At 34.2% G+C, this 11,002-nt stretch overlaps 1 pseudogene; it reads left to right on the top strand.

The window, feature by feature from the left end:
• The first annotated feature begins 791 nt into the window (after positions 1 to 791).
• Positions 792 to 4,209, top strand: LOC142832310 (large ribosomal subunit protein eL34 pseudogene; annotated as a pseudogene).
• Positions 4,210 to 11,002: the final 6,793 nt, after the last annotated feature.

The raw sequence follows: 11,002 nt of genomic DNA, 5'->3' as shown, positions 1-11,002 counted from the left end.
TAGTTGGTAACATGGCCCTAAGCTTTGGATTCTGGCCAATCAGACTTCAAATGGTGAGTCAGACTCCTCAAAGCAGTGTAACTGAAGAACAACTTTATGTGTCTTGTTTGAAGTGTCCCTGAGTCTCCATTGGCTCTGACCATATTGTCAAAGCCACACCTAATGCTTAGCTATTCTCACCTGCTCCTGGTGCTTTTGTCCTTGCAGACTGCAAAATTATGATTTCTTTGATATGGAAAATGATCATCAATGGCTGTCAGAGAAGAGACATAATTTGAGCAGTGAGCTATGACCAAACATTTACATTCAACGGTCCCAAACAGTTTAAATAGCCATCACTATCCATCCTTAAAGAGACATGATCTGCCTTATTCTACTTGTTGCTGCTACTGTTCCTATTACAGGGGAGCTCAATAATCAAAAGTAATTCAAAGTCTTCCTGAGCAGAATGAAACAGTAAGCACATAACAGAGTCAAAAAGTAAAGGACTTGATGAATATAAGCAGAAACAAACCAAAGTGTTACTAGGCATGCTTTTTTTCTTTTTTTTAATTTATTTTTTCAAAAAAACCTTTTACTCTTTGTCCATGACAAATCCATTTCCCTTTCTTTCCAATCCTCCTACCCAATCCACCTTCCTCCCTCCCACCCCCATTTTACCCCCCATTCCATTCCTCAGGAAGGGTAAGGCTTTCCATGGGGAGTCAACAAAGTCTAGCACATTGGTTTGATACAGGACCAAGGCCCTCCCCACTATATTTAGACTGAGCAAGGTATCCTTCTAAGGGGGAATGGGTTGTAAAAAGTCAGAACAAGCAGAAGGGATCAATCCTGGTCTCACTGTCAGTGGGCCTACAATCTGCTCAGCCATACAACTATCACCGACATTCAAAAGTCCTAGTTTGGTCTATGCTGGTTCTCTCACTGTCAGGCCAGAGTTGGAAAGCTTTCATTATCTCAGGTAAGTTGTTTCATTGGTTGTGCCTGTCATGGTCTTCACCTCTTTGCTCAGATTTTCACTTTTCCCTCTCTTCAACTGGACTTTGGGAGATCAACCGATTGCTCTGCTGTGGTTCTCTGGATCTACTTCTATCAGTTGCTGGTTGTAAGTTCTCTTGGTCAGCTGTGTGCTAAGCATGGTCTTTTAAGACCAGCATGACAACATAGACCTCAGAAAAAGAAAAGAGGACTCCTGAGAGTAGGATCATGTGAGCGTGCAGGGTTCCTACACTGATCTAAGGGACTTGATAATCATTTCTCTTTTAAAATCCATTTGATTTTCCCAAAGGGATTTTGATATGGGATGAATGTACAATTTAGGGTTCCTGCTGCTGGGATGAAACATCATGACCAAATGTTACTTGAGAAGAAAGGGTTTCATATTCCAGCTCCAGATAATTGTCCATCATCTAGGAAGATGGGGCCGGAATTCAAGACAGAATCTTGAAGGAGGAACTGATACAAATGTTATTGAGGAGTGCGGTTTACTGGGCTTACTGGGCTCATTCAAGTGGTTTGCTCTGCTTGCTTTCAAGAGCACCCAGGACCAGCAGTCCAGGTGTGGTGCTGCTCATAGTGAGCTGATTGCACCCATATTAATAATCCATCAAGAAAACACACCTTTGCTTACCTAGAGGCCATTGTTGTACAGCGGCTTTATCCCTTGTGTTTCCCATTCCCAGATGACAAGCTGGAGACAAGCTGACCTAAGAATAGCCAGCACACTAAGGAAAATGTTGTTTTTCTTTCAAGGATAAGTTCTGACCTCCAAGAAGAAAACAGTCTCTAAATATGGTGATAACTTTTATCTCTTTTATTTTGATAACTAATATATCTTTCAATATTTGTGACCTTGAGTATCTTTAGTTTTTGTTTGCATTGTTTCATGAGTTTCTTTTCTGCTTCTTTTATCATTTTTCCAACTGATAGTGAAATCCAGAGTACTGGATTATTTTCTCAAAAGGTTTTGAAACTTTTTCTTTGTTGTCATTAGTAAAGATTTCAGAAAAAAAACAAAACAAAGATAATTAATTGAAGAGAAATTCTCATTGGTTTTATACTTTTAAAATGATCCATGTTTATCTCAATTTATACATTTAAAAGATATGTATTTCTCGCTCTCATCTGACTTTATCTAATTCCTTCAATACACTTCTTTACTTTGGAATTCTTTAATTTACCCAATATCATCTCTTACATTTATGGAAATATGCTGATATTCCATTTGAATAAAATAGTTATTTTTTATCATGGAAATTATAAATATTTCATTATTATTGATGGGACAAAATTTAAAATAATGCTTTAAAGTGAAATTATGAATGAATGCTATAAGAGAAATAGTGAATTTCCATAAGAAAGAATAAAAGATATTGATTTTCAAGCTTTTCAGTCTTCCTTCAGTTTAATTTTCCTAATATTTTAAAATTTAATTATATGATCAAGCAGATTTAATAAAAAAGTTTAATCAATTATTCTTTAAGATATCAAATATTCTTTAGGATAAGTTAAGTAACCTACCTGGCCGTACAATTAAGTGCCCAGTCCTCATGTCCCTTATAACATTATCCATTATTGCTGGCCCCTTCAACACTCATAATTATAATATGCAATCAAACTTTCTATTTCCATATGACAGCTAAAGGATAATTTATAACAGCAGATAGACATCATAGGAGAATATTTTTGTTAATAATTTAAGTAGCAATAATGTCATAATTTATTCAGGAGTTCATTAGGATCTCACTACAGTAATAACATAAAAATGACATATGCCACAACTAAGAAATGTGAATAAGCAACATATTTCCTGTGAACCCCTTTCTTGATTGCATAAAACAGATTTTTTTTCCCCAATGATGAAAAGAAGAAATAATAATCATGAGTATCACCAAGGGCTTTGAAGAAATAAAATAGTTAGGGAAGGTCATTAGGGAGTTAGGGAGAAACCCAGTGCCAGGGAAACTCCTAGGAATCCACAAAGATGACCCCAGCTAAGACTCCTGGCAATAGTGGAGAGGGTGCCTGAACTGGCCTTCTTTAATCAGATTGGCGAATACCCTAATTGTCATCATAGTACCCTTCATCCAGTAACTGATGGAAGTAGATGCAGAGCTACAAAACCAAGCACTGGGCTGAACTTTAGGAGTTCAGTTGAAGAGCGGGAGGACTATATGAGCATGGATAGTCAAGATCTTTACGAGGAAACCCACAGAGACAGCTGACCTGAGCTCTTGGCAGCTCAAGAACTGTTAACCCCCAGCTAGTGAGCCTGCATGGGACCAACCAAGGGCTTCTGCGTGTGGGTGACAACTGTATAGCTTGGTCTGATTGTGGACCCTTTATCAATGAGATCAGTATCCATCCCTCAGGCATGAGCTATCTTTTTGGAAATCAATCTCTATGGAGAGATGCCTTACCCAGCCTTGATGCAGCTGGAGAGAGCTTGGTCCTGCCTCAACTTGATATGCCAGGTTTTGTTGACTCCCATGGGAGGCCTCACCCTTTCTGAGGAATGGACGAGAAGGGGCTGAAAGTAGGTGAGGGTAGGGGCAGGAGGAGAGCAGGGAGGAGAAATTGTGGATGATAAGTGAAATAAATAAAAAAAATAGTAAAAAAATAAAATATTTATACTTTCATTTGGCTGACTTTCCTTTAATTCAATTAATTTAATTAATACAAATTCTTTCCTTCCTCTTTTCACTTCCTGCTCTCTCTGAGATCTAGAGGGTATCAAGGAAATATGTCATACTCTCAACCCAAAGCCTCATGATGACTTGGAATTGCTAAAGTACTTAGTTATTTTTTTAAACGTGTGCAGAATTGTTCAGTCTTTGACATACCACCGTAGGCTTTCTTACAATACAACCTATAACGACGCTAGGCTGTCTTGAACCCCTGGCCAAAGGATTGTGTACCTGAATCAACATGCCATGTGTTTCTCCCAGACTTGGGAGGTTTTGTGCTATGAGAACTGAAGTCCTTTTGAGGTTGTCTAAGACGAAGAAGAGGCATGGCAGCATGGTCTATGGAGGTGCCATGTACTCCACATGTATCTGTTACAGGACCAAGCAAGCTTTCCTTAAGGAGTAACAGAAAATGCTTGTGAAAGTATTGAAGGCACAAGCACAGAGTCAGAAAACAAAACAAATAAGCAGGTTTTTTAAAATTATAATTCAAGACTTAGTTTTAAAAATGGTTCAATTGTAAGTATTTAAATAAGATTCCCCATATAAATATTTTTTTTGTTCTATTCTTCGGGTAGGTATTCTGCAGAATGTAATGTTTATTTACAACATTTACACTGAAGTGTGATTGAATAAACTGTGATTTATGGTTACCTTTACTTACTAGGAGACCCTGTTATCTGTCCTTCATATGCTAGTCTACTCATAGAAATATAAAAATCTTTATATCAGTGCAAGAAATTTTAAGTTTTGCTAGTTTGTATTTATAAATCAGTTCCAGAGACAACATTTTCTGCTACCCATAACCACTGACACAACATAAATCGTTTTGTAAAACTCTTTTCGTTTACTGCCTTCACTTATTTAAGTAAACACTTCCAGTATGAAAGCCACAAATTAGAACCCAAACTTTTTAAATCAGAATCTCATTAACTATTTGACTTCTTTTTCCAATTTTTTTTGGCATGTTTTATTTTCTGTTGCAATTACTTATAAGAATTTTATTTTTAATTTTTAATATATTTCCTTTTTTATAATAGTTAGCAAACATTTAAAGATTAAAATTCTATCTTTTCTGGGCACTTCATGTAAACCAAACATGAATAAATTCTAAAGACAACTGTGTATGTACACTTTTATGAGGTTGGTAGCTAAGGAAGCATAAAATAGAAAAGTATAATGTTTTCTTCAAAGAAATCATAAATGTATATGAGGTTTGGGTAAAAAGTTAAAAACAACATGGTAAGATAAATTCCTGATTATGATATAAAATATATTGAAGTTTTAAAGAGAAGATAATAAAGTGGTAATATTTTGTTTAGATAGTTATTGGGTACTGAATAAAGATTTAATAAGTATTTCTTATTTGATATATTTGATTCATATATATTTGCTGTCTTTGCCACAAAACATCAGAACTGCCAATACCCAATTTGCAAAAAGCTATAAAATCTGTGTCTGAGATTTTCAGCACCTACTCAAACCTGAGAGCATGATTGTGGGTGTGAAGTGTGATATGTGAAGTGTGGTTCTGCTTTGCTACTTAAGGGATGAGTTCTTGAAATATGACTGTTCTATTCTAAGTGAAGAAACAAGGAGAAGTTAAAATATCATAAGAAATAACTCTGTAATCATTTTTAAATTGTGTTCCTTTAAAATTTTGCTAAGTTTATTTAATGGGATGGTCAATATGAATTCTATAGAACATTCTGGTATAATTTTATGAAAATAACTACAAGAGGTTAACACCTTTAGAATTTGTGGTGCCAATATCATTATTTCAGAAAACTCTTGATATAATAAAATTTAGTACCATTACTTTTTTATAATCATTCATTTTTGAGACTATAATAAAATTAAATCATTTACCTTGTTCGCTGCCTTTTCTCCACCTCCTAGCACCTTACTCTGTCTCAATTTCATGGCTTCCTTTCTTCTTTAATTGTCACTACATATGTCTGTGTGCATGCATATGCATTGTTTATCCTACAATGTTATTTGTATGCCTATATTTTCATGGGTAATCAATCGGTATTAGATGAACAAGTGTTGTATTTCTCTTCCACTTGCCCTGAGCAATCTGATTTTTCCACTTTCAGCATTTCTTAGTTGTCTGTGTTTCCTTGGGTAGGACTGAGGACTCATAAGTTTTTACCCTTCCATCTTAGTATAACCATTGGTGTCATCCTTGTTCAGGTCTCAGTGAGACTTCATGGAAATTATTGAAGACACAATCAAACAGGAAATTTCCTGTTCAATTGGCTCTTACGAACTTACCACCCCTCCTTCTGAAGATATCGATGAGCCTAGGTACAAGGGTTGTGTTGTAGATGTATAAGTTGGGTCTGGGCTCCACAAATATGAATACTGATTGGTTGTGATTTTATGTAATGATCCTTCTGATGCAATAAGAAGTTTCCTTGATTAGGTGTAAGAACAATATTTATTACTAAACACAGGGATAAATATTTAGGCAATAGAGAATATGTAGGTAAGTTCTCCTCCAATATCCATGACTTCACTAGCTCCAAGGGATTTGGTTAGTTTACCAATACATAACATGGATTCCCTCCCATTTTCTTAACTATTTTTAACTCTAATTATATAGCCCTTGGCTGCCATCAAAATCTGTGTACCACTATTGTATTTTAGTCTCACGCTATGATAGTCCTTGTTGTTATTTTTGGGGTCACTAATGTACACTATCATATCATCTGCAAATAACAAAAGTTTGACTTCTTCCTTTCTGATTCAAATCCCCTTGATATCGTTATGTTGTCTTATTGCTATTGCTAGAACTTCAAGCATTATGTTGAAGAGATATGGAAAGAGTGGACAGCCTTGTCTTGTTCCTGATTTTAGTGAAATGGCTTTGAGTGTCTCTCTATTTAATTTGATATTAGCTACTGGCTTGCTATATATTGCTTTTATTATATTTAGGTATGATCCCTGTATCCCTAACCTCTCCAAGACCTTTATCATAAAGGGTGTTGAATTTTGTCAAATGCTTTTTCAGCTTCTAATGAAATGATCATATGTTTTTTTTCTTTCAGTTTATTTATATGATGGATTACATTGATAGATTTTTGTATGTTGAACCAGCTCTGCATCTCTGGGATGAAGTCTACTTGATCGTAATGGATAATTTTTTGATGTGTTCTTGGATTCTGTTTGCCTGAATTTTATTGAAAATTTTTGCATCAATGTTTATGAGTGAGACTTGTCTGTAATTCTCTTTCTTGGTTGCATCTTTGTGTGGTTTTGGAATCAGGGTGACTATACCTTCACAAAAAGAGTTTGGCAATGACTCTTCTGTTTCTGTTATGTGAAACAGGTTGAGAAGTATAGGTATCAGCTTTTCTTGGAAGTTCTGATAAAATTCTGCATTAAATCCATCTGGTCCTGGGCTTTTTTTGGTTAGGAGTTTTTTTTTTTTTTTGTTTTTTTTTGACAGCTTCTATTTCCTCACAACTTATAGGTCTATTTAAACTATTCACCTGGTCTTTATTTAATTTTGGTAAATGGTATTTATCTAAAAACAAGTCAATTTCTTTTACATTTTCCAACTTTGTGGCATATGAGCTTTTGTATTAAGACCTAATGATTCTCTGAATTTCCTCAGTGTCTATTGTTATGTCCCCCTTTTCATTTCTGATCTTGTTAATTTGCGTGTTTCTCTCTGCTTTTTGATTGGTTTGGATAAAGGTTTGTCAATCTTGTTGACTTTCTCAAAGAACCAGTTCTTTATTTCATTGATTCTTTGGGTTGTTTTCTGTGTTTCTATTTTGTTGATTTCAGCCCTCAGTTTGATTATTTCCAGTCTTCTACTCCTCCTGGATGAGTCTGCTTCTTTTTTTTTTTCTCGAGCTTTCAGCTGTGCTGTTAAGACTCTAATGTGAGCTCTCTTTGTTTTTTAAATGTGGGCAGTTACAGCTATGAACTTTCCTGTTAGCCCTGCTTTCATAATGTCCCATAGGTTTGGTTATGTTGTGTCTTTATTTTCGTTGAATTCAAGGAAGACTTTAGTTTCTTTCTTTATTTCTTCCCTGACCCAGGGGTGGTTCAGTAGTTGACTGTTCAGTTTCCATGAGTTTGTAGGTTTTCTGGGGGTAGAATTATTATTAAATTCTAACTTTATTCCATAGTGATCTGATCAGACACAGGTGGTTACTAATATTTTTTGTATCTGTGGAAGTTTGCTTTGTTACTGAGTATGTGATCAATTTTCGAGAAGGTTCCATGAGGTGCTGAGAAGAAGGTATATTCTTTCCTATTTGGGTGGAATGTTCTATAGATGTCCGTTAAGTCCATTTGATTCATTACCTCCGTTAGTTCTCTTATTTCTCTGTTAGGTTTCTGTCTGATTGACCTGTTCATTGGTGAGAGAGGAGTGTTGAAGCCTCCTACTATTAGCGTGTGGGGTTTGATGTGTGCCCTGAGTTCTAGTAATGTTTCTTTTATATAAGTGGGTGTTTTTATATTAGGGGAATAGACATTTGGGATTGAAGCTTCATCCTGAATTGTTCCTGTTATGACATGATTTTGATAGTGAACAAGATACGTATGGCAGACACATGAATAAGAGAGAACAAGGAAAGAAGGGAAGGAAGGAAAGGATTCAATCACTTATTGTTATAATTACAATAAGATAATTGATTTGGTATAAATTAATCATTTCTTCATGACATCAAAATAAGTACAATAAACATTCCTTATGTAGAGACTTCATCATAAATTTTTCATCAATATTTTGATATTAATAAAATGTTAATATTTTGAGACATGTTAAACACATAGGAGACTAACACAATATTACCTATTAAATAATTTATTATAAAATTTATAAAGAAATGATTTTTTTCCCAATTTCCTAACAGTTTTTAACAGCCTACCTTGGTAATGAAGCTCAAATAAATAAATAAATAAATAAATAAATAAATAAATGAAGCAAAAAAAAAAAGCCAAAAAACAAAAAAACAGTCATCTCAGAAATTGAGCGATTAATTCAGTTTCAACATAAAACTGATGGAAAGGCTAAAATAAAATGAAGATAATGACAAGTCGGGTTCCATTAAACAAAACCGGGATCCAGAAGCCTTGAGTTGTTTTAAGGGGAGATCCTGTAAATGAGACTCGCTTGTAACAATGTGCAAAGGCAGAAAGCGGTTTATAACAATTGGCAAGAGTGTTTAAATCAATTGCTGGGGGGAAAGAAAAACAAATTGGGCTGGACAGAAAATAAGTAGACCGAGATTGCCAGTGGCTATTTTACAGGGCTAGTTCTGACAAGACATTTAGACTCTATATGTTAGCAAGATAATTACATTTCCAGACGGTGGAAAAAATGAGTCTCTAAATGTCAAGGATTTCAATCTGCAATTTCAAGCATCTCTAGAATTCATGGACTCTTTTGACTCCCTGTATAGAAGAAAAATTAATTTGTTTGATTATTTTTGAATAAGACCCAATACATTCAATCAATTAAAAAGTAGATTTATTAGGTATTAATATAACATGCCCCAGAATATAAAAGCCATATTTAGATATAATATTCCAATTTTGCCAAATATTTTATAATAATTTTTTGTCCAATGTTAAGATATAACTTATTGCATTTGAAATAAATAAAATAATTTTGATTTTCCTTGCTGAATTTGTTTTAAAGATGTCACTATTTTTTCATAAGAACAATATAAATGAAGGAAAATTGATGACATCAATAACATTATTATCCTAGTAACACAAAAATAATCTAATTTGTAAAGCACTGATAAGCATTGCCTTTCTCCTTTGAGCACCTAATTCCACTCACAGTAACATACCATGCTATAGAGAAAATGAAAGGGTTTTTATAGTCACATACCTACATACTTACTTAGAATGGGTTTGACTTTCTGACACGTAATTCTTTTTAGTCTGTGCAAAGCTTTACAAATGATGTTGTTGGTAGTTTTCCCAACACAAAAAGGTACACTTAAATGCAGATAAACAGACATTGACTATAAAACCACAAGAATGAACTAGACTCTACAAAAAAAAAATCCTGTGAGAAATAAAAAAGTGATGTAGTGAATAGAAATATTACCAAACTGCATTTCTCGTTACTTCTACACCAAAGTAAATTCATATTTATTAGCCAAGTTTGCCTAAAAGAGATGAGATGAATGCCTAGTTTTCTTGCTTTGTTTTCTTTTATAGCAAATAGAGTAAAAGCAGAAACTATAATGTGCTCTCAGTGCAATGATATAAATGTCTTCTTTGTTATTGCTACTGTTCTAAATCTGACAAGGTCTACTGCTTATTACCTATGGCTTATTACCTATTGGCAATGTCTATTTGCAATGGTACATGTATGTTCATTTATCTGTGTATAGTATATTATACAGGAGGGGGAGTTATGAGTGTTGTGCAAGTACATGCATACTGGGTTGCCTTGCTCAGCCTTAATAAAAGGGGAGAAAATTAATCCTTCCTCAACTTGATTGTTGATACTAATAGGAGACCTGCCCCTTGCTGAACAAAGCAGGAGTAGGTTGGGATGGGGCAAAACAGAAGTGGAGGAAGGGAATGGGAAAAGAGGAGGGAGGGGAAACTGCAGACAGATGTAAAATAAATGAAAAATTTAATTAATAAAATAACTTCAATTATACAATAAAATAGATGCCTGAGGCAAGTAAAAACTTTATAAAGCTAATGCTTTATAATGTTAATTTTTAAATGTTTGTCTTATGAGACAAGAAAAATATTACTACCTTTTATTCTCATTAATGTGATTAATTAGGATATTGTACAGCATTATAAATATTACAACCTGTTGGCACCTTACTTATGCTTTCTTTGGGTTTTCAAGACAGTAACTGGATATGTTTATTCCTTATAAATGCCTAAGTGAAGTATCTGGGGAAAAAAAGGATTCGATAAATTTATCTTAATATACTTTAATAGTTTACATTATATATGAAAGAAATGTGAAGACCATACCATTGTCAAATATGTCCATTTTAATTTTAAATGCTATAATCAGGGTGGCAATGACTCATTGCCTCTGGGACATGTGGATCTTTGATCTGGATTTTATCCAAAAGTCATGTTTTGCTGACTCCAAGATGGATCTAATATCAACAGGGAACCACAATGAACCTCTTTGTCTCCAGCTATAAATGTCTATATAAACTCTGTGATATGAAGTCATTTAACTGTGTGGATGCTTTTCTTCTGTGAGTATACAGTTATGTGAATACTTGTTGAAAATATCTTCAGAAAAGGACCAAAGATGATATATATATATATATATATATATATATATATATATATAT

Source organism: Microtus pennsylvanicus, chromosome 1 (assembly GCF_037038515.1).
Source record: "Microtus pennsylvanicus isolate mMicPen1 chromosome 1, mMicPen1.hap1, whole genome shotgun sequence".
NCBI lineage: Eukaryota > Metazoa > Chordata > Mammalia > Rodentia > Cricetidae > Microtus > Microtus pennsylvanicus.
The sequence above is the reverse complement of the archived record's forward strand: the minus strand, read 5'-3'. Positions and strand labels throughout refer to the sequence as shown.